At 40.5% G+C, this 24526-nt stretch overlaps 1 protein-coding gene across 3 annotated transcripts in view; it reads right to left on the reverse strand.

The window, feature by feature from the left end:
• Positions 1 to 21634, reverse strand: part of CAB39 (calcium binding protein 39) — an 85324-nt gene extending 63690 nt beyond the window's left edge. Inside the window, exon 1 of one of the 3 annotated variants that reach the window (XM_029224911.1) lies at positions 21298 to 21634. The gene's annotated coding sequence lies outside the window, so the exon portion shown is untranslated. Of the gene's footprint in view, positions 1 to 10446; positions 10911 to 20415; positions 20806 to 21297 lie in introns of those variants that run through there. The other 2 variants (XM_029224913.1, XM_029224912.1) reach the window with 2 other exon arrangements.
• Between the last annotated feature and the right edge of the window lie 2892 nt (positions 21635 to 24526).

Here is a 24526-nt window from a genome sequence, read left to right on the forward strand (position 1 = left end):
TGCTTTTGTTACAGATAAAGAAGATAAAACTTGAAGGAGTTGACTCAATCAGAGGACTCCCCTCAGTTATTCTCCAGGATTCCAGCTTGTCACCACCCCTCTTAAAAGTGTGGTGCTCCAAACCAGACCCTGTACTCCACATATGATCCAAGACTACCTATCCACAGATTTCATAAATGTAGTCTTAAACTCCATTAATAGTTTTGATACATTACATGGCAGCTCTCTATTGAGCAACATAATTGACCTGTATGTTCTGTAGTGAACCACATCCGCACCCATTGTTTACTACTGCCTTTTGCGACATAACCTGCTGGACTGAACAATTATTCCTATTAAATTGCTTCTGATTTAGATTCAATATACATTTGACATTTAAAAATTTTTCTTGGATCTCTAGTTTGTTAAACAGAGTATTATTAGCTTTCCTTACCAGATTCCTGTCAAATACAAATCTGTTCAGCAAGTCACACAGGTCTTCCTTTATTCCCTGTTAAAAGCACAGTACAAATACTGGAACCTTCCAATTAAAGCCGGCCATCAGTTTGTATTGTGTGTACAGTCGTTGATTTTTTAATTTTTCTGACATCAGTCTTAGCGGTTTTATTTTTTTTAACATCTTTAATGGATTATAATTTCTTTACAATGGTGTGTTAGTTTCTGCTTTATAACAAAGTGAATCAGCTATACATATACATATGTCCCCATATCTCTTCCCTCTTGCATCTCCCTCCCACCCTCCCTATCCCACCCCTCTAGGTGGTCACAAAGCACCAAGCTGATCTCCCTGTGCTATGCAGCTGCTTCCCACTAACTATCTATTTTGTGTGCACAGTCATTTAAACAACCACAAGGCCACCAGGTCACCTAACTCATTACCACTAGCAGTGATAGCTTACAGATTTCTCTGATTTCAAGACACATATATTCATACATAAAAAAAATGTATCACATACACACAGACACACACAAAGTACCACCAAACAGCACTTATCCTCACTATGCAAAATTACACTGACATTCTCCATTCTATTTTATTCTATCCTAGTCCCCTGCTCCCTTCCCTCCCTTTTAAAATGCTAGTCATAGCCCACTAAATTGATTTCATAACCAACTGATAGGATGGGACGGCAGTTTGTAAAATAGATTTATAATCAACCTGAGTAGTTCATTTACTAACGATAGCTATCTTGTTCACAATGCTTAATTTCTTAAATTATCACAAGGCAAAAAGATTTCATCACTTGGTTTAAGACTTGAAATCATAGTTACATATTACAAAGCATTATTTAGAAATACTTGTAATACATGACTAATTAACTGATTTCCATGAATATGTTAAAAGCCTTTTATCAGTATGGATCTGCCATCTTTAATTTTATCTACACTGATTCATTCACAGATATTCTAAGGAATTAAGTTACATTATCATAGCTGTAGAATTAGTTTCAGAAACATGAACTTCAACTATTCCTTGACAAATTAGCACTGAATTTAATAATATGAAAGGTTAATCAGTGTCCACATTTTAAAATGTGAAACCATTAATCTTCAAGGAAAAAATTATAAATCCATTTTTCTTCTGGTTCAATTTACTACTCACTTTGCCACAAGGTTGTGGAAGCACAGACCATATGACCATGAGTAAACATCACAGCCTCACCCATGTTTGGTAAAGAAGAAAAAGCAAATAGCCAATCCTGCTCTTTTAAAAAGATGGTAATTCCTTAAAAAAATTGTGTAATTCAAAACTTGAACAGTAAACAAGTGAGAAAATTTGAAACAAAGTTCAAACAAGAAAAATAAAAGCCTTTCCGAAAATTTTTTTTTTGTCAAAGAATTAAGATAGATTGAAAAAGTAAGAAAATACTGTGGTTCTAAAAAGTTACACCTGAGAGTGTTGAAATGATTTTTATTTTTTTCCTTTCAGTCATTCCAATTAAGAACTGTATTTTGAAAAAAAAATTCCTTTTTAAAATTTATAACCGTAAAACTTATTTCTAGAGGATCAGATGTAAACCTGAAAAATCACTCTCCTTCAAGGTTCAGCATTGCTATTTCTGTTCTGGCTAAATGCCCACAAAAGCATAAACATGCCACAAAACCAGCCTGAGCTGAAGCACCATAGTTGGAGATTTGAAGGTTTGTTTTCTTTTAAAACTGCTCAAAGGCCACCGTATGGTGGTATTCAGTGTAAACAGACTTTTTCCAGCAGAAATATTTGGAGTCACAGAATACACAGTTGCATGGCCCTTTAGAGGATCATGTAGAACATTTTACCCAAAGATGATTTCTCTGAGAATTCTTCTAACCAGTCAACATTCCTTTCCACCCCTCCAAATCAACACACTAACTGGCATATGGAGGCTTGATCCTGAGTTGAGAGAAAAACTCTAGATGAAATAATGAGGCTAAAAACATTTTATATCAGAGGAAGTAACTGAATTCATTTGTCACCTGATTGGCATGATCGTATATAAAAACTCTTGCTTGTGTTTTTGGAGGGTAAAAGTTCTCAATCCTACAGCCAAAACTCAGCTCGTGGACCAAAAGATGTGGTCATGCCTCATGTGGTACACACAGGAATTCTTCCAGGACTCAGAATACAGCTAGGGAGACAAGGCACACACAGGAAGAGTGAAATCTATGGAAGACTAATACATGCCACCAGACCCTGCATGACAAAACCCAAATAAGAGAGCCAAGTTGCAAGCTCAGAGGACAGACAGGGCACTGTGTGTTGAAGGTCTCACACTTCATTCAACAAGGGAGATGATTCTTGAGCTGCATTTTGTAGACAGAATAAATTTGGATGAAAGTCAGAAAATGTATTACAATTGATTAGAGAGCTTTATGCAACAATATGAACTCTGATAAGGAAACAAAAATTATTTTGTAATTTCATCAAGCTCTGGTGGGTAATAAAGTGTTGAATGAAAAGGAAGGCAGAAGGCAGTGAGTTTACAGAACTCACTGTAAACTTAAGTGCTGTTTACAGAATAAACACATGGCTTCTTTTATTGCTCAAAGAACATTCCCCACTTTATGGAGTGGTGCTTTTTAGGTGAGTGTTGACATCACAATATAGTCACAATGGAAAACTTGCTTTTTATCTGAAAGCTGTATTGAAAATGCACAACAGAGACATCTTATATCCAAGGGAGTATAGACAGTTAAGTTTTAGGTAGAGGCCGCAAAACATTCAGGAAAAGCTACAAAGGATACATTTTCTTCCATTAAAAACTTATTTCCTTCTACAAAAATTCTGAACATGGGATTCTGTTTTTCCTTTACTGTTTCAGCAGAAGAATGCTACCAACTCAAGTGAATATGATTACTAGGCCTCAAAAATCCACCTTCTTTAGTTTTTAACTTGATCTACCAAATATTTGGGTTATTGCTAACCATGTCACCAACCTATCAGAATCACAGTGGTTTAAACAGGAAGTTAATGAGTTAAATGTTAAAATTAGGCTTTCTACAGGTATTCTGTGGGTAGGGGGCACACAGGGTGAGCTTGTTCCATAAAAGTGGGAGTCTGGTGATCCAGGCTTTCTTGAAGTTTTTCCAAACTAAAATGGTGTTAGCCTTGAATCTCACAGTGGCTTTTAAACCTTGCCCTAAGGTCTGGAGCAGGTGAGGGTCCACCTCGTCTCTAGCCCAAACACCTCACTTCTATCAGTTTTTTATGTTGGGCTTCTGTGTCAGAAATTTAACAAATTAAAAAAAAATCACTACCTTGTGACGTAAAACACTATCCATTAAACATGTTTGGGGGACTTCCCTGGCGGTCCACTCGTTAAGACTCCATGCTCCCAATGCAGGGGACACATGGGCTCGATCCCCAGTCAAGGAGCTAAGATCTTGCATACCGCACGGTACAGCCAAATAAAATAAAATTTAAAAAACAGAAAACAAAACCAAAAAGCATGTCTGCATGTTGGACACAGAACTGTTTTCTGAGGAATTCAATGACCTGGCCTCCAAGTCAATTTCTACAACTAGATGTGAAACCCAGTCCTGGTTAAACTCTTCAGTTTTTCAAAGGCAGATGATTGGTGCTGCTGGCCCCCTCAGTTAACTGTTAAAGCAGAGCAGTCACTAGAAAACTATAACCTTGGACCTCTTTGGTACTCAATTTTCATAAAAAGTTCAACGGCATGAACGATTATAGGGGGCCATTTCCATAGCTACAGAGCATCAGAAAAGTAGTGATTTAATTAAACTGTGCTCCAGTCTAACATTATTCCTATGTCTTGTACTAAGATGCCTTATACTTGAACTGGGTACTTTTACAGACACTTCAGAGAACAGAGAGAAGTGTACCAAGGACCCAGAGCCTTCATTAATAAAGGATCCACAGGGTCTCAATTCCTGGAAAAATTATGCTTCTCCTAAGTGGCTGGTTTACTTTTTATCTCATGAACACAGCCTTGCAATTGATCGATTTCTTCTTTGTTTTGGCTTCTAAAACTCAAAGCCAAATGGGTGGTCCCCAACTAGCTAGTGTAAAAGACATGCATTTATTTGTGTACTAACCCTGCCCCAGGAATCATTTTGTCTTTCCTTATTTTTCCTTTGTTCCTTATCTAATTCTTTGGGGTGAGGGAGAGGATGAGACAGAAAGGGGAAAAAAGAAGGAAACATACCCCTATTTTTTTGCATTTCCCTAAAATGGAAGGCAAGAAACATGAAAAAAAAAATAACTAGCTAATCTTAACATAAGGGTGTGGTTTTAACCTTACCACCATGATAAACTTGTTAAATACTGCAAGATCTAGTGCGTCAATTTTCTCGCTCAGGTGGAAATAGGTAACACTGCTAAGGGGACATCCCGTCTGGGAAGAGATTACGAAATTAAGTCAAACACGGAAAGTGTATTGAGGCAATCAACGTGTATGGTGTGCAGCAAAATAAAGTACTTCCATCACTGTTCTTCAGAGTCAAATAATTTCTGTGAATAACAATGGCCCCGGCCTCTTTTCTAACATAGAGAGATGGCTGTCACAGCTCCTCCATCACTCAAAGAGCTCTGACTCCAGCATGCAACTCCTATTCAGTCCGTCATTTGGTAAGTAAGGATAAATAAAAAATACTTCCAAGTTTATTCAACATATTTTTCAAGCCCCTATTACCTATGAGGCTTTACAGATACAAGGTCTGAATGGCTGTGTTTACAAAAAATATTTTTAGCCAGTTATACAAAATGTATTCTATTCATAGTGTAAAAAATACCATTCATAAATTAAAATAATGGCTGAATTATACTTCCAAACCTCTATTCTATTCCAATGTCTTCTAGGAAATTAGGAAAAACAACAAGAATACAACTAGGGGTCAGGGCATTTGGGGCCGCGGGGGGGGGGGGGCGGTGCAGAGGCAAAGGGCACTTCACTGTAGCTGAAACAAAGTGAGAATGATGCGATAAATCAAAATGCTACTCAATCAACAAACACTGCTGGTTTAGACTAAAAGCAGAACACCCAGCCCCTCCTTCTGTATTTCCAGGATTGTTGATACAAATGCAGTAGCTTTTTAGTCAGAGGTGGATTTCCTTTAGGATACTATGGTCCAATTCTTTACAGACTCCTCTGGGCCTTGAGGATATCTATGGCCAGAGGAGCTAAGATGGAGCCTGTTTTTAAGGCTAAAAAGAAAGATAAAGGACAAAAGAATAGCAAGAAATATGTGGCCTCAGGGCAGACAAATAACCAAGAAGTCCTTTAGAACTCGCATCTTGGACACCTAAACAAATCAGATAGGAGGCTAAGAATGCCAACAATCCTCACAGCTGGGAACATCATAGGGTCACTCTATAGGGTCATAAGGTCCCCAGCACCATCTCCTTCTGGCAACTGCCCCTCCCACCCCACACCATTAACACAGCTCCAATAGGAGGTGCTATAGTCCTATAAGAACCATACCCCTGCTGTCCCCAGCAAAGTAACCTAGAGAGGAAGGTAGACCCCGGGCTAAAGTGTCTATTGAGGGGCTGAAGCTCCATGAAAGAAATGTAGGTGACCAGGCTTTCTATCAGGTGGAGAAAGCTGGTCTGCAGAGAGAGGATGCTGGGGGGAGGGGGGCCACGACAGTGAGTAAACAGAGAAACGCAGTGGCAGATGGACACTCACAACAGGGTTTGTGTCCCTGGTGAGAACTCTTGGTGAGACCCCAGTGCATTTCTGCCTTGAGTGTTTGACTCCTCCCTGAGATAAACTTTCACTAAACCTCTGCCTTGTTGGAAGAAAGGGAGTTCCAAGTAACATAGGGGCTACTTCCTAGGCATCACTGCTCCAGCCCTGTGCCTCAGAAAGGCAACTCTAATAAGGGTAGGGCTTAGACATTGCTCTCTCAACCTTTTAGAGGCCAAAGCTGGAGTAGTGAAGACTGAGAGTGGCGCCATCTTTTACTCTACCGTGTACTCCACATGCCTACTTTTGGGGCTGGAGATCTGAAATGTGTCATTAAATGACACAGGAAGTAACATAAAAAAATGAAAATGGGTAAATAGATATGTCCATTTATTGTCACAAACTGAGAATAAAGCTCAATATTATATAAGCAAATGCAAATTAAATGCAATTTTTTCCCATGGACATCCTAAAGTGAACTCTCAAGATGATTTTGTGAAACCCTTTATCTTCCCCTTGAAAACAGTTGCTCTGAAATGTGGAAGAAATATGGAAAAGTTTAAGAATTAAAGATTACATAAATATATAAGTGTAGTGAATACAGGTATATCATCTCTTTAAACAGTCCTTTTAAGAAACCATAAACAAAACGAAAAGACAACCTACAGACTGGGAGAAAATATTTGCTAACGATGCAACCGACAAGGGCTTAATTTTCAAAATACACAAACAGCTCATACAACTCAGTAACAACAAAAAAAAACCCAATTAAAAAATGGGGGCTTCCCTGGTGGCACAGTGGTTGAGAGTCCGCCTGCTGATGCAGGGGATACGTGTTCGTGCCCCGGTCTGGGAAGATCCCACATGCCGCGGAGCGGCTAGGCCCGTAAGCCATGGATGCTGAGCCTGTGCATCCAGAGCCTGTTGCTCTGCAACAGGAGAGGCCACAACAGTGAGACGCCCACGTACCACAAAAAAAAAAAAGGCAGAAGATCTAGATAGACATTTCTCCAAAGAAGACATACAGATAGCCAATAGGCACATGAAAAGATGCTCAAAATCACTAAGTATTAGAGAAATGCAAATTAAAATTAAAATGAGGTACCACCTTACACCGGTCAGAATGGCCATCATCAAAAAAGTCTACAAATAACAAATGCTGGAAAGGGTGCAGAGAAAAGGGAACCCTCCTACACTGTCGGTGGGAATGTAAATTGGCTCAGCCATTATGGAAAACAGTATGGAGGTTCCTTAAAAAAACTAAAAATAGAGTTGCCATATGATCCAGCAATCCCACTCCTTGGCATATATCCGGAGAAAACGCTAATTTGAAAAGATACATGCACGCAAATGTTCACAGCAGCACTATTTACAATAGCCAAGACATGGAAGCAACCTAAATGTCCACTGACAGATGAATGGATAAAGATGATGTGGTATATACACACAATGGAATACTACTCAGCCATAAAAAAGAATGAAATAATGCCATTTGCAGCAACTTGGGTGGACCCAGAGATTCTAAGTGAAGTAAGTCAGAAAGAGAAAGACAAATACCATGAGATCACTTACATGTGGAATCTAAAATATGACACAAATTAACTTATTTACAAAACAGAAACAGACTCACAGACATAGAAAACAAACTTACGGTTACCAAAGGGGAAAGGTGTGGGGGGGGTACATTAGGAGTTTGGGATTAACAGACACACACTACTACATATAAAACAGATAATCAACAAGGACCTGCTGTATAGCACAGGGAACTCTACTCAACATTCTGTAATAACCTACATGGGAAAAGAACCTGAAAAAAGATGGATATATGTATATGTATAACTGAATCACTTTGCTGTACACCAGAAACTAACACAACATTGTAAATCAACTATACCTCAAAAACAAATTTTTTCTAAAAAAAGTCTTTTTCAGAGTTATATGGCATCCAACAACAACCACTGAAAAACTAGAACTCCACAACTTCTCTTTCTTCAGTAGTTCCTGAGAAGCTACACATATGAGTGGAGGAAGAGTGAAAGAGGGAATTGGGGCAAAAACAAGGTGTTTACACTTAGAATCTCTCCATTCAAATGTCTGACTTGAGGTAAAGCAGAACATTTTAGAGTTAGAACATCGGAGTTCTCATTCAGAGAGAAAAGTCTTTTGGTTCAAAAGAAGAATCAGATAGCTGCCATGGCTCCAGAATAAATGTCTCAAAAATCAAGCTACTTTAGGAGGAGACACCTGAGGATCTGAGAGACAACCCTGCTCCTTAAGCATCAAAAATAATAAATAAGTAAATAAGGCAGGGAAGGGGTCCAAGAACAGCTAGTTTTGCAATTGCTAAATGTTAGATGACATAATTTATCATCCAAACCAGGACAATTCAGGGAATAAAGGGTGACACAATGAATAATTATGTGAGGACAACAGGCATAAACCTGGACTTTTCCTGGCAAGCCAAGACATTTGGTTACCCCTACTAAACTATGGCCATCTTGCCTCCCCTATGACCAGACAACTTTTCTATTTCATTTACTCTGATTTAGCAAAGGCAAAGCACCCTCCACCTACAGCAAGGCCTAGCAGGGTCACCTGCATATCAATATTTGTCAGTGATGATGAAAATAAGTCTTTCTTAGCAATATCTGGTATTTCAAATCAGCAAACATCTACAATTCACCAGGAAGAATATGCCCATGTCATGGAATAACTTAACTCTTGAATCTCCCACCAACTACTATGCTCCAGGCCAGGTAGTCAACAATTTGCCAGTTCCCCTATGTCTTAAATATTATCCTGACTCATCCTATCCTGCTCTCATTGCTGAAGGGATCAGAACAAGCTGATCCAATTGATCTAATTTGCCCCAAAGGTTAATTGTACTCTGTATTTACAACATTTACATAGCATTTACATTGTATTAGGTATTATAAGTAATCTAGAGATGATTTAAAATATACTGGCGGATGTACAAAGGTTATAGACAAATGCTATGCCATTTTATACATAAGGGCATATTCTGGTATCCATGGGGGTCCTTGGAACCAACTCCGCTCAACCCCTGCCTGTGGATACAGAGGGCCAGGCTGTACATAAAATTGCCTCATCTCACGTCTCAACCCACCCCTAGTAGCATAAACATTATCAGTTTTTAAAATCTCTATTTAATAGCCTCTGCCCCATTGTTTATTTGAATTTCTTTTATTTAGCCACTATCTGAATTGACTACTCATTTATCCAGTGCTTTTAGTCTTACAACCTGTTTGAAAAAGAACATCTTTTAAGAGCTGAGAACATAAGATCTTATCACACCCAAGTTGGAATCCAAGACCCGCCATTTAGTACAAGTGTGCACAAAAGCTCTTGGGCAAAACATTTACTTTCTGAGTCTCGATTATTTACATAATGATAGGATGACTATTAAATTTTTAACATGAATAAAATGCCCAGGGTAGTACTGAAAACACAGGGAGAGCTTACTAATAAATGGCAGTTATCAGTCTGTATGAGCTTTTACTATTACTGAAGTAAATATTAACCTTTTGTCTATCATTATGCAAAGTTTTTTCACATATTTACCTTAGTGTCTTTTCCCTTTCAATCACTTGACAGCAATGGAAATAAGCCTGCTTCTCATCCAAAGGTCTGATAAATATTCAGATAAATGTTCTCTCTAATTTATGTTTTTATTTGTTTTCTCATTCTCCCAACAGATTTATTTTCATAAAGGGGCAGCTTAATTATCAAACTCGATTTTCCCAAAGAACAAATAACCAATTATCTAAAAATCTTTTGCTAAACACTCCTTCCTCCTTCCCCACTGATGTATGATTTCACTTATGTATTAGGTGCATATATACCTCTCAATGAACTCCCTAAGTTGACTTTTTAAAAATCTGACTGTATTCTCTGGCCAAGAATACACTAATTTAACTTGGGAAATTTTCTTGCTTCATAACATTCAGTACTCAAATTCAAGAACATGGTAACTCTCCATTCTTAAGTCGTTTTTTCCCTCAGTTAAGTTTATACTAGTTTTCTTCAGAGATCCTAAACATTTCATATCAATCCCCCCAACTTAGGAATTTTATTTTTTGTTGCTATGATGAGATTTTTCTCCCAGTATTTTTATAACTGGGTATTGCTAGCAAGAAAAATGCTACCAACATTTAAATATCTTTTTGTGGTATACACCTATCTTATTGAACTCTCACTTTTAGTTTTTCAGTTGATTCTGTTGGTTTTCCTAGGTTTAAGATTGCAACATCTGCAAATATTGCTATTTTCCACCATTTTTTTCAAGCAGTTATACCTTTTATTTGATGCATTCTTGCATTGGCCAGGATAATATCAAACATCAAAGGTGTATGGCACGCTTGTTTCATTTTCTGATTTCAAGGGGAATTCCACCAATGTTTTCCGTTTAGTAGGTTGTTTGCTGTGGGTTTAAAACAGATATTCTTTTAAAGAGTTCATAATCAGGAAGAACTGTTGAATTAGCATTGTTATCTTGGCACATACTGGTATGATACCGCATGTTCAATGTATGCTGATACCAGACCTCAAGGGTTCAAAAACTAGGCTCTGTGACTTACTGGCAATTTATCCTTGGACATATAATTTAACTTCTTGGCCTAAATTTCTTCATGCATAAAATGAGGGTAATAATAACAACCTCTTTCTTAGGGCTGTTTTGAGGACTGTTAACTGAGATAATATATTAGAGCAATGCCTGGCACACAGTAAATACCAAGCGTTATTTGTCTTCTTTAATTAAGAGAATTTCCTATTTAATTAAATTTGCTGGTGTTTTACTGAGAATTTTCATGGCTATTTCCACAAGTGAAATCGAAACATAGTTTTCTTCTTTTGTAATGTCTCAGCAGGTTGTCTCTCTTATATTTTATTGTGTTTTTAAGAGTTCATGCTGGTTTTTAAACATGAATTTTATACCTCCTGGTATTTTTGTAGAATCTAGAATAGATGAGATAGTTTATTGATAAGTTTTTCAAGATTTTTAAAAGAACTTATCCTGTCTATATTATAGAGGTCTGAAGATTCCCTCCTTTTTTTGGTTGGGAGGCCACGGCCTTTAATATACATGTAATATATTCCATGATTAACAATCTATTGAAGTGCAGCAGCTCTTAAGACAATTCCTAAAAGCAACCAGTTCCACCTTTATCGTTAGCTCTTTCAAAGTTGCACATGACATACAAATTTAGAGCCACTGTCTTTCTCTCTGGTCACTTCCTTCCGGATGCACTGCTATGCCTTGTTCCTCTTCCCTATTCCTTCCTCTTCTTAACAACAACAAAAGCATCTGCAAAAGATAGCTGTGCCCTTTCCAAACACCTGTGATAGCCTAGGCTAAGGACACTCATGCCTCACTACATTTAATTTTAAAAGTGGAGGAGCTTTCATAAGATAAAAGAGAAAAAAGCTAACCCCCCCCCCAAAAGGTTTTAGCTTTTGTGAGGATGGAGTGCACTCCCCTACTGTCCAGTCCTCCTCCATCAACTTACTTCCAGTCACTCGCTAGGTAGTCTTCAGGAACAAGAGCAAGACTAGCTCTTGGGTAAACAAATGGGTTATGACCAATCTTAAAGAACAGGGGTGAATGATTCTAACAATATAAAACTAGGAAGTATTTACTTTGCTGTGTGCACATACAGGAAGATGGTACCAGTTCTAGTTCCTCCTTGCCTACTTGAGAAGGCAAGGCACAGGGATGCGGGCCACTGTATCTGCAACTGATTTGCCAGATGCAGCCTAGGAAAAGCGTATTATTATAAAGCTATATTCTAATACAATAAACATAAGTAAAGTGATCTTGTAAAGACATCAAAATGACTTCTAAGTCCTAAAAAATATTCCAACTTAAATTATACGATTTAACATTTTTCAGACAATCTCAAATATGAATGAAACTATGAATCCTTACAGATCCATATCTTGGCTACATCCTAATCCAACACACTTAATAGAATCCTATTAGGAAAAGAAATAGTTAATAAATGGACAGTAGCTTCTAGAAGTCAACACTCTGCTAAGGACTCACCCCTTTCTGGAATCTGTCCAGCAATCATCAAGTTCACTGTCTATGATTTGTGGATTCCACCTTTTCCTCTTTTGGAAGAACAGTACATTAGCTTCTCTCCTCTGCCTGCACAGCTCTCTCTCTTCACAGCTCCTCAAAGACCCCTGACAGCTACTCAGTAATGTGCAAGTTGTCTCAGTGTCCTAGGATATCACACATCCTGACCAAAAAAACTTGATCTCATCTGTTTCTGTAACAGAAATTTCCTATGTTCCAGGATGATTCTACATTTCAATACCTTGTGGTGAAGGCAACAGAGGTATGGTGGGATACAAGTGCACCCTCCGGGACCAGGGTTTCAAATTTAGGGCCCCCTTCTAGGTGTATGATTTCAGACCAATTACTTAGTTTCTTTTTCTCTGTTTACTCAACTGAAAATATGGTAATGAAAATAGGATTATTAAAGGAGTAAATGAGGTAAATATATATAGCGGTCTTAAACTTTATACCAGCAGGTAACATATATATGCCATGTTAGTAATTATTTATTCTTTTTACCTCATTCCTCTTACTTACACAAGTACAGAATCTTTATGCTTCTTTAATACTGACTTGGTCTGCCTCAGTGATGCTGATTAGAACCTCTCATTTCAGAAACTTCAGGTCATACTGAGGACAAATGGGCAATAAAAGAAACAACAGGAGAAAATTTAATTAGGGATGGACAATGTAAATGCCTCAACAGGTGACAAAAATGACTGAAGCAGCCAGCTAAGTTCAGGACAATGGAGAACAGTCTACAAACTGGATTTGGCCCCCACCATTGTTAATATCCTCTAAATGTTCCTTTTCTTAGGTCAGGACACAAAAATGAAACCCTCAATAGCATTATAAAATACTGAGGATAGGGGAATTTAAAAAATGCAGAAATGGAGATAAAACAGGAAAGAACAACTTTTACCTTGTTCTTCTTTTAGTGAACTACAACTATAAGAATACTAAATTAACCACTGATATAGGTATGTACTTATTTGTATTTAATTACATGCTATAAAGATTATTCTAAATTAAGATACTGTTAAAAATAGTTTAAAAAATACAATAATATGGCATGAAGCAACTATGAGTCCATTCACAATTAGGAGGCAAATCAACTTTAAGTGGGTCCTTACGGCTATTTTAAAGCTTACTATTCCAAAGGGCTGATATCAGAGCAAATGATATATCCAGCTACAGATCAAAAAGAGTTCAGGTTCACCTGAAGGCCACTTTAACACTTTCAACGTCCTAAAATATTTTTGAAAGTGTGTACAGTGCAGAAGGAGTTTTATAACTTCAGTTATCATAAAAGCTAAAAGGTATTGGGCACTTAAAGCATATCAGACACATTATGCAAAGCACTTCTTACTGAATCCTCCAATCCTCAAGACTACTTCATCCGTAGGTTCTACTCTTGCTATTTTACAGATGAGAAAGCTGAGGCACAATGGACACAGAACACCCCCCCCCAAGAAAACACAACCAGAATCTAAATCCAGGAATTCTAAAGCGAGAGCCCTTCCTCTTCTAGGCTGAGCTTTAGTTTTCTCACTCACAAAACAGTCTTGACAGTATCTTCTCACTCTAAATCTTAAGAGTTTATAAATTCATGTAACCTCACAGTGTTTCTCGAATTGAATGGTGAATTATTTCAGTAACTAATAACATACATTTAAAAATAGAACAAAATAAAAAGTATCAGAACACATGCACTGTACATAGGCAGGCCTAAGTATTGTTTCATGAAACTTCTTTTTCAGTTTTGACAGTGTGTTTATATGTGTGCTGGGTCACTGATTAAAAATGGAATTTCTCACTGTGGGCTGAAGTTTAAAAAAAGGCGGGGGGCGGAGCTTGAAAAGCCACTCACCTAAAGCGTTCATTCTTTTACTTAACAAAACAAAATATTCCAACCTTAATTGAATTCCAACTTGCTGTAAGTAATCATTCCAATTAAAAAGTAAATGCTTTGAATTCCATACTAATAAGTATGGAAATAAGAGGTTCTCCCAAATTATGTTCCAACAGAACCCTCCTTCAAGGTGTTTGTGGGTACTTCCTGGGGAAAGGAGGTGTTCTTGTTACCAAATAAACTCTAAAATTGGGAAATACTGTACATTACATTTCCCTCCTGGACAGTCAAAATCCACATCATTAAAAACTCTGAAAAGCTCTGCAGAAAAACAATAACACGACCATCATCAAAAAATAAAAACTGATTAACTGTTTTTAATCCAATGCTTTCTAAACTTAAAATTTCTCTGGAACCTCTCCTACCAACTACTAATCTCTCATAAAACCATATTGTAAACAGACAGCCAAAAGATCTGCAAGGATCATTTTAATGACCTGAGTTTCTGTCTCCCTGCTGGAGAATCCAGAAAAAGTAAACTGGCTGATAACATGCCATCAAAGAGGGGAAGAGTTGTTTACCTGGACTAGGAAACCTCTGAGACTGACATACAGAACAGGACGCAGCATAATGGGCAATAAAGACTGCCTGTGGAACAAATTAATTCAGAATAGATGTTTGAGGAGTCATAAATGCTCAGGGGAGGTGAATATCACTCTCATCTCTTATCAGTTACAGAACCCTGGGCTAGAAACCATCCTATGATCTAAGCCAGCCTACCACCCTTTCACAGGTAGAGGATTAGTACCAACTATAACCAAAGAATACTATCTTGAGCATGTTCTTCACATCTTCAAATCTGTTTCTACATTTTTTGGTCTTTTCTTTTCCATTCACATTGCCTTTAGTTAATATTTTTCCTTTCTGCAAAACAAACAGCTCATAACACTTCACAACATATAGTATTGATACTTAAAAGTTGACAGTGAAATTAGATGTGAGGCTTGAGGATTTGTTAATCATTAACTTACTAAGCTTGTACTTCACAACCACATAACACTAGTTCGTAACCATTTATTCATAAGTACAAAAGAAGAAAATTTGAAAAATAAATACATTTTGATGTAACATTACCTGAAGCAGAAAACTACTGCACTGTGAAATAACACGAGGCACCTGACCAACCAGAAGAAAAAATGTAAAAGCATGGTTACGTGCCACAGAGCTCACGTAAAGAAACTGACTTCAAGACCACAGGCAAAAGGAGAGGTGTCCAGTAGAGGGGGGAAAAGCCTACAGAAAGCTTACACACAGGATCACTGAAAATAAGAGCAAAAGAGACTGAAAGGGCTTTTCGGTCTGGTCCCCTTAGTATAATAATGGGACGACTGAAGCCTAGAGAGGTGGAAAGACTTGCCCAGAGTGACATGATTAGTGAACGAGTCAGGACCCAGCCCAGATCTTCCAATTCCCAGGCTTCTGCATTGCCCACTATAACACAAAGCCTCCCATCTTCTCTACAAGACCAACATGAAAAATAAACACTACTTACTGGCCTAATAATCACTAATCATATTATGACTCTATACAACTAGAGCATTTAGAAGAAAACATCTCATTTTGTGTTATAACATGTGGTTGCTGCCTAGAAACCTATTAATACCCTCTTAGGTATACTTACAAACCTTCATTCTAAAGTACTAAATCAAAAGAAGTCAGCAAGAAACCAAAACCCTATGGACTGAGATAAAACTATGTCATATGAGAGAGTCATACTGTTTCCGGGAGCACACATTTTGAAGTGAGGCAGATCTGGGTTCAAATCCTAGCTCAACTGTTCAATGTCTGTGTGACCTTGGACATGCCCTCACCTTGGCTTCCATCTGTAATGATGCTGGGGGATAATACCACTTGATTCTTCACCTATTACAACTTTATATTCATACAACTACCCCCCTTCCAAAAAAAACTTTTCAGCTACATCATGATTATAAACATTAGTGTATTAAACACCTTTAAAAAAAGGATTAAGTGCCATAAAACATTTAACATATGAATACAATCTTTGTAAATTTTTTGTGAAAAAATTCAAAGAAGACATTACTGCATAAAGTATAAAATTAACTTTCTTTCAAGCAAACTGGATAAAGAACAAAGAACCAGACTCTACATCAGTCCTACAACTAATAAGCAGCACAACCCTAAGCAAGTGACTCCACCTCGCAGAAAACTCCACCAGTTACAGCTCAAAGTGCAGGAAGAACCATTCGGACTACAGGGCTCCTAAAGCTCTCTTCTGCTTGAAACAGTGTAGCATCAGCACCATCACAAAACTCAGTATGAATCGGCCCTGTTCTAAGCACTCTAGACATAGTAACTCGTTTAATCCCCCTACAATCTTCTCAGATGGTCTGTATCATTCCTATCCAAGGAATCTAAGCTAGAGAGAAGTGAAGGAATTGCCTGAAGTTACAGAGCCCATAGGAGGGCTGAGGGGTTCAACAATCCAGGAGTCTGGTTGCATCTGTGCTTTTAACCACAGGTAATACTGGCTCTCAGAATCCTATAAATCCCAGAGTGGGCCTTAAACTATAGACATGTAAACAGAAAACTGTTAATGCTATTTCTTCCTTGTGTCCAAATACAGCTGATACATAATCTACTGTGGAGGGAGAGAACAGTGACTAACATGTTAAGGGTACCCTGTAAAAGAAAAAACTACAGTTCATTTCACAAAGTTATAAAGTAGCAACTTAAGATCAAGCTACAAAATGTGTATTTGGTTTCTCAAACATGTTATTAAAATAATCAAAGTGTTGTGATATTTTAACATTATCATACTTCCTTGGTTATAAAAATTTATCTGCTGGATAATGCTCCTAAGGAATAATTATCATATAAAACCAGAATGCCACTAAATATTGGTTAACTAGATTTTCTGCCTCTGTAACCATGCACAGGAAAATATATATATATACATATCAAGAAGCACATACAAACCTACAACTTAAACACTGTATTCTGAATATGGAAATCTCAAATTAGACACAATGTACTAAAGGTTATGCAAATAGGTATGTGCCAGACACTGCCAACATAAACGGCCAGGGCAGGCTTGACCTCCCTCCTTTGGAGCTACTTCACACCTGACTGATTTCTTGCAATTCTCTGCATGCCACTCTTCCTTCCTCTGCCAACTTAACATCACAGTTGCTAAAACCCCACAATTCTGCCATCCCCTCACCCCTTCTATCTCAAGAGAAAAGTTAAAAGCACAGTGGCGCCAGGGAAGCTCAGTGGGGTAGAAAACAAATCACATTGGAGGACAACATACACATGCACACACATGCGTGCGCACACACCCCCGCAAAATGCTGACTGCAATAAGCTGTTAACCTTAACTTCATCACCACAGTCTATCATCTGCCACCTAGTCTTGCAATAACTCTTTTCAGAATCCTTGGAAGGCCTAAGAAACAGAAGCAGAACAAACATTTAGCGTTTACTCCCAGACAAGTCTACTCTATAAATGCTGGTGGTACAAATATTTGCCTCACTGTGCTCTGCCCTCATACTCTGGACTGACAGGGTAGTGATTAGGGTCCAGTTGGATAGTCATTTGAGTGGTGAGACACATAAGTAAGAAGTCCCATAGATCAATACCTTCTTTAATTAAGGATGGCTCCAAACTAGCCTTCTCTCCAATAGAAAACAGATTACAGACCGATGACCAAACTGTTACGCAATGTTTAGGCTACTTGGCTTGATCTGCATTCACACAAACACAAGATCTTTATATCTCAATAATTAAATAAAAAACAAGTCATAAGCAACCTAACACAGAGGTTCTAAGATTTGATCTTCTTTTCCACAATTTCATCACACAACAAAGTTTTACCAACATTTTGCCATTATATACACTAATCCACCTATCAGACTCCTGCTTCTGTTAACACCAGACAACACCCATAAAATCAAATTTCTAAATAAAAGAAGCCATGGAAGACGGAAATTGATGTTTAAAATGGAGACACCACCAGAAGGGTAACCAGAAGACACTACCTGAAATGATGAAATCCTGCTGTATATATTGGATTTTGTATTTGCCTGCTAAGGTGAGGTGGGTGGAGGTAGGGGGGTGGGATTTGGGTTTGTGTCTGTATTTTATGACAGGTGGCACGACTGTGAATGATCAATGAACAACTCCTCTTGGAAAAGAGACGCTTGGTAAAATATGGCAGTAATTACAGAAATCTATAACCTACAAAAGTTGATCAAAAGAAAAATACATTAGTAAATATTCAAAAGTAATAAAGGATGCCTTGTGGTATACACATTTGCAATATACAAATAAAGATTCAAATTAAACCATACTAGGACTTCCCTGGCGGTCCAGTGGTTAAGACTCTGCGCTTCCACTGTAGGGGGCATGGGTTCGTTCGATCCCTGGTCGGGGAACTGAGATCCTGCATTCTCGGGGCGCAGCCAAAAAGATTAAAATAAATAAATAAAAATAAGACCAGATTATAAAACCAAGCCCCATACTTAAACTGGGCTTTCTCAGCTCTTCTTTTACAGTAACTTTATGAAAATTTATAGTCTAACTCAGCATCACTCTTTAAATGCCATTAGAAAGAGAAACAGAGACCTCATTAATGCAGTTTAGATTGTAAAGCAGAGGGAAAAAACTGGTTTAAACAAGAACCTGCTAATGAACTAAAGTGATCTGCCTTGAAAAAAATAAAAGTCCCTTTTGTTACAGCAGCAAATTATTTCACAACAAATTCTATATTTTACTAAAGAAATACCGACAGAAAAATGAAATACACCTAGCCTGAATCTTTGTGATGTTATGATCAAAAAGTAGTTAACCTATATGGATGGCCTTAGTATAAAGACTATTTTTTAGGGGCGGGGGGAGATGGGGTGGAGTGGGAAGGGGAGGTGCATCACAGTGTATGGGAGATATTATACCAGCTATGAAAGTAACCTTTTTATAGTGCCTTTTAAAAAAAAGTACATCCACTCATATAGCAGAAATGTGTGATCTCTTCCATACCTGATGACAACACACATCCCAAGTAATAAAACCTTTCTTCATTCAACAAGCAATAGGATCCAAATCTTACAGAGAAGTTAAAAAATAGTCTTCAAACAAGAAGCCCTTAGAAAAATTTCCGTCCACAGCAACAGTTATTAAGCATGACTACTGCATTTTATCTGAGGTAAATAAGGCTATCTTGTCAGAAAAAATAATACACTTAAGAAGAAAGACTTCCCTTACACTTCAGTAAAACTATTTTTATATGAAGATATTCAATGACAAAAATGAAAAGCCTAAGAAAAGCTATATATACATAGCTTATTTCATTATGTAAAGAACAAAATAAACATAAAAAGACTGAAAAGGACATATGCAAAAATGTTAATAGTAACATAAGTGGTAAGATTACATAAGATAATTTTTAAAAATTTTACAGTACTTCCTGCATTTTACAAGTCTTTTTTTTTAACTGAAAAAAGTTGGCATTCACTTGTCATATAAACAAACAACAGATATGTCCTTACAAAACCAACACAGGTTCTAAGCTGCTTCCATAGACCATACTTCTAGACTTCGAATAAAGGTGTTAATTATTTGCTAGTAATCTGGAAAAAAGGAACAAAATAAAGCCAAAGACTTTCATTTCTGGCTCTCCTATAAATATTTTCATAACTAAAAACTAATAAAGAAATTTTTACCTTTCTAAGAAAAGGTTCTATGTCCAACTTTCTATTAGTGACAATCTGATTTTTTAAAGCATCAGTTTAGACTGCCTTACACAAAAACCATCTCAAAGAACTAAGTTATGTTCAGTTCAGTAGTTCCAAAATGTAGACACCTAATACACAGTGCGAGAAGTTTTGATGCATTTTAGTGAACTGCACCAACAGAAACACCTCATTTTACACACACCTTTCCATTACTTCTTAAGAGCCTTATATCTAAAGAAGTTTTTTGCAAAAGGTCCTTTGCTTAGCCTGGACGTGGATTTATTTGAATATCCGGGAAGCTGTCAAAATCGATCTCAAACTGCATTATATTCAAGGCACAGAATGTCACCTCTTTACTGGGCCTCCTTCTCTCCTTTCTTTCACAAGAGCGCCCTTAATATCCCCTAGCTTACATTTCCGGGCCCATGAGTCACTGAGAAATCAGCTCTAAGTTTCCTTAAAATGCCACTCAAACGGCTCCTCTACAGCATTCAACGATCTGTCCCCCCAGCAACTCTTTGGCCTACCCCCAGTCCCCACTGTGGCCCTACGCAATAAACTGCACTATCTACTATTTCTAGACTATACCTTTTTACCTTTGTCCTCTAGCTTTGCGGCTCCTCCACATACCGTTCTCTTCTGCAACCCTCCTCTCTCCCAAATCCCGTCGGGCCTTCAAGACCCGCTTTGTGCCGCCTCGCCCAAGAAGCCTTCCAGATTTCTGCTAGGCGGAAGTGATCGATCAGTCCGGTCTTCCCTGGGTACCTTTCTAGCATTCTGTAGTTCTTTCACAGGACTTATCATCTCCTTCCCGGTATCGTGGTTATTTGTGTACTCGCCTTATCTCCTGCACCAGAGCGTAAGCTCCTCGGGGGAGGGGACCGCGGGCCCGGGTTCCCCTTTGAATCCCTCTGGCGCGGACCGACCAGGGCGCCTGCACGCACTCAGCGCGCAGGCTGGTTCAACCGAACTCGGGAACGCTCTGACCGCACAATTCCTAACCAGAAATCGGTTAGGCATTTTCCCGAACTGAAGAACGCAGAGATGCTATCCGCCTCCTGATAACAGGAAGTTTACCAGGGACCAGAAGCGAGGTGGCCGGAGCCCTTGTGCAGTGGGAGTGACAGTTACCCGGGCCCGCACTCCCCTGTCCTCCCGGCTCCGGCCGCAGACGCCCCCACGCCGCCAGCCCCGCCACAGAACCGCGGAAAGCTGGCAGGAGAGCACGGGGCCTCCGGAGACCCGGCCGCAGGCCCGTGGGCGCCACGCCGGCGAGGACGAGGGAGTAAGGCTCCGCGAGGAGCCCGGGCCGGGCGGAGAGGGCAGGCCGGGCCGCTCCCGCCGACTCCCGGGCTGGGGCCGCCGCCGCCACCCGAGAAAATGGAGGCAGCCCCGGGGCCGGTGACGGGCCGGGGCAGGGAGGCGGAAGCCGGGCTGGCGTCCGCGCCTCGAAAAGGGTCGGGCCGGGGGTCACTCACGGGGCTGGGCCGGGCGGCTCCCTCTCCGCCTCCGCGTCGTCGCCGTCTCCGTCCTCGGCCGCCGCCGCCTCGGGCTGCTCGCTCGGTCCCCGCGGCGCGGCTTGGGCGCTCGGCCCCTCCGTTGTCTTCCGCCCGCTCCTGCTCCCGGTGACAGGATCCCGCGGCAGCAGCGGCGGCTGCGCGAGCGGACGGCGGCCCAGGGGCTCCCGCGGCGGCCGCCGCACTGCTGCTCTCGCTCGCTTGCTCCGGCTGCGGCTCTGCTGCGGGGCCCCGCACAGCCTTCGCCCGGCTCCCGGAGTCTCAGTCTCTCCCAGGCCGCGCCGCTCCCCGCTCCCGGCCCGAGCCCGGCTTTGACGTGCGTCTGCGCAGCCGCCGAGGGCGCGACGTCGGGCGGTGCCGCAACGCCCCCTTCGGCCGCGGGCGCCCCCGGGCGGCCGGGCGGACTCGGGGCGTAGGAGTCCGCGCCGAGCCGCAGCGGGAGGGGGAGCAGAGAAAAGCGGAAGCAGAGAACGGGAGTTCCTCTCCTTTCCCCTGCGGCTTAGATGTTGGTGCTCAGCCCGGTCTCGTCAGTCTAAGAACTCTAACCGAAGGAATCCTACGTCCACTGTCTGCGACCACTTCCTGAACTCTTAACAAAGCTCTATTTCTGCTAAAGGCCGGGGGCTGACTTGTGCAGACTCATTCCTTCCTACTTTCGAGGGACAGGTAACTCTCATTTTAGCATCCTCTGAGAGAGAGTGTAGAAAGTGATCGAATGACCCATATTAATAGGATTCAACAGCCTGGATTTAAATCTCAACTCCACCATTTAGTCTCTATGGGCTATTTCCTGTCCCTATTCCTACGTTCCTTCACATACACTCACACAGAAGTATAATAGCATAGTACCATAGGCTTATGAGGTTGAACGAGATCATGCATCGCAAAGCTCTGACAACAGACTCTGGTACATAAAAATGCCATACATGTATATTTTCATTTCTTTCTGTTGCTTTGCTTTTAATTTGTAACTGAACAGCTATTTTTGAGTATCTGTTGTGTGCCAAGCACTGTTCTAGGTGGTGGAGCACTGAACGAAACATTACCTGCTCCTGAGACAAACAACAAACAAATAAACCAACATATATATGATATCAGATGGTTTTTAGTACTATGGAGAAAAAGCACACAGGCTAAGGAGGCGAGGGAGTGCAGGGTATTGTTATTTCTAGCGCTCCCGCAGGGGGCAAGCTACTTGAAGAAAGAGCCTGCTGTGAGCTATGAGTATGGAAAAGGAGAAGGAACAGCAAGGACCAAGGCCCTGAGGTGGGGATGCCTTGGAGCCCAGCAAGGCAAGAGCCCTGAGGTGAGAGAGGAGAGATAAGAAGAGAGGGAGGCCATATAGACCAAAGTGAGGACTTCGGTTTTTACTCTGAATGAGAGCGGGAGATATTTGGAGGGTTTTGAGCAGAGAAAGGATGTGGTCTGACATTTCAAAAGAATTACTCTGGTTGTGGTGTGAAGCCCAGCCTGAAGGGCCTGGAGAGTTTCATCCAGACCAGTTGGAAGGCTTTGGAAATAGTCCAGTGACAAGAAGACAGACTCATCCCAGTGGAAGACTAAAGAAGTAGTCGTGTTCTAGACACATTTAAAAGGGAGAGCTGACATGACTTTGCTGAATTCTTTTTTTTTTTTAAGATAGATTTTATTCATTTAAAAATTTTTTTTGTTTATTTATTTTTGGCTGCATTGGGTCTCCATTGCTGCGCACGGGCTTTCTCTAGTTGCGGCGAGCAGGGGCTACTCTTTGTTGTGGTGCGCGGGCTTCTTATTGTGGTGGCTTTTGCTGCAGAGCACAGGCTCTAGGCACGTGGGCTTCAGTAGGCACTACTACTTCAGTGGGCTCAGTAGTAGCGGCACACGGGCTTAGTTGCTCCACAGCATGTGGGATCTTCCCAGACCAGGGTTTGAACCCGTGTCCCCTGCATTGGCAGGCAGATTCCTAACCACTGCGCCACCAGGGAAGCCTGATTTTGCTGATTTCTAAGTTTTTGTGTGTGTGTTTTTTTGTCTTTTGTTTTCTCAAGCAACTGGAAGATACAATTTGGGGAAATGGGGAAGACTTAAACAGAAACAGATATGAAGGGAGGAACTTGGAAATACATTTGGGGGCATATTAAGTTGAGCTGCCTGTGAGACACCCAAGGAGGGAGCTTGATGTAGAAGTCTGGGGTTTGGGGGAGAGGTCTGCGCTGGAGATAGAATTGGGGGAGTCCTCAGAGTAAGTAAAATCTCAATACAGTACTCAGGGAGATCCTTTAGGGAGAGAGGGTTAATAAAAGACAAGGTCAAGGGTGAGCCTGGGCCCCAACATTGAGAGGTCAGGGAGATGACAAGGAACCAGCAAAGGATGCTGAGAGGAGCCAGCATGGCAGGAGGAGACCCAGGAGAGGTTCACATGCTGGAAGATCAGGGATGGAGGATGGATCCATGGCTCTGAATGTGGCTAATAGTTCAAGTAAGATTAGTAGTGGTGATTGGTCACTGGTGTCAGTGCCACAGAGGTAACTAGTGGCCTTGGGAAGAGCTGTTTCAGCAGAAGTGGGTGGGAAAGCCTGACAGGAGTGGTCTCTAGAAAGAATAAGACCTAGAAAGACCTCTGTAGAGAGAATTGGGCTCTAGAATGAGAGACCATGGGTGCAGACAATTTTTTCATGAAGCTTTGTTCTAAAGGAGAGCAGAAAAATGGGGCAGCAGCCAGAAGGGAGAGTGAAGTCAAAACAGATTTTTTGTTTTATTTCATTTTGTTTTGTTTTGAGGATGGGAGCTGTTAGAGCCAGCTTCCGTGTTGACAGGAATGATTCAGTAGTGAGGGAAAATTTGATGATGACTGGGGTGGGGCAGCATTTTCTGGAGAGTTATCCTTGAGTGAGCAAGTAGAGAAGGTTGCAGTGCACAGTGGCGAGTCTGGCCTTGGAGACCAGCAAGGCAAGCGTTCCCTCACAGTAACGGAGGACAGGCAGCCCTGGGGATGAGGTGGCAGAACGTGTGGACGTTTCCTTTGAGGACTTCTCTTTTCTCAGGGAACTAGGAAGCAAGCAAGGTCATCAGCTTAGAGCGTGGACAAGGTGGAGGTGTTGGAAGCTGGAGGGGAGAGGGGAGGGTGTACAGAAGGGCCAGTCAGCGGGATTAGTCTGTTTTTCAGAGGCCACAATTTGCTGGGATGGTGCCAGCACAGGATGGTGGAGAC

The sequence above is a fragment of the Monodon monoceros genome, unplaced genomic scaffold, assembly GCF_005190385.1.
Source record: "Monodon monoceros isolate NGI ecotype Baffin Bay Population unplaced genomic scaffold, NGI_Narwhal_1 Super_Scaffold_16, whole genome shotgun sequence".
NCBI lineage: Eukaryota > Metazoa > Chordata > Mammalia > Artiodactyla > Monodontidae > Monodon > Monodon monoceros.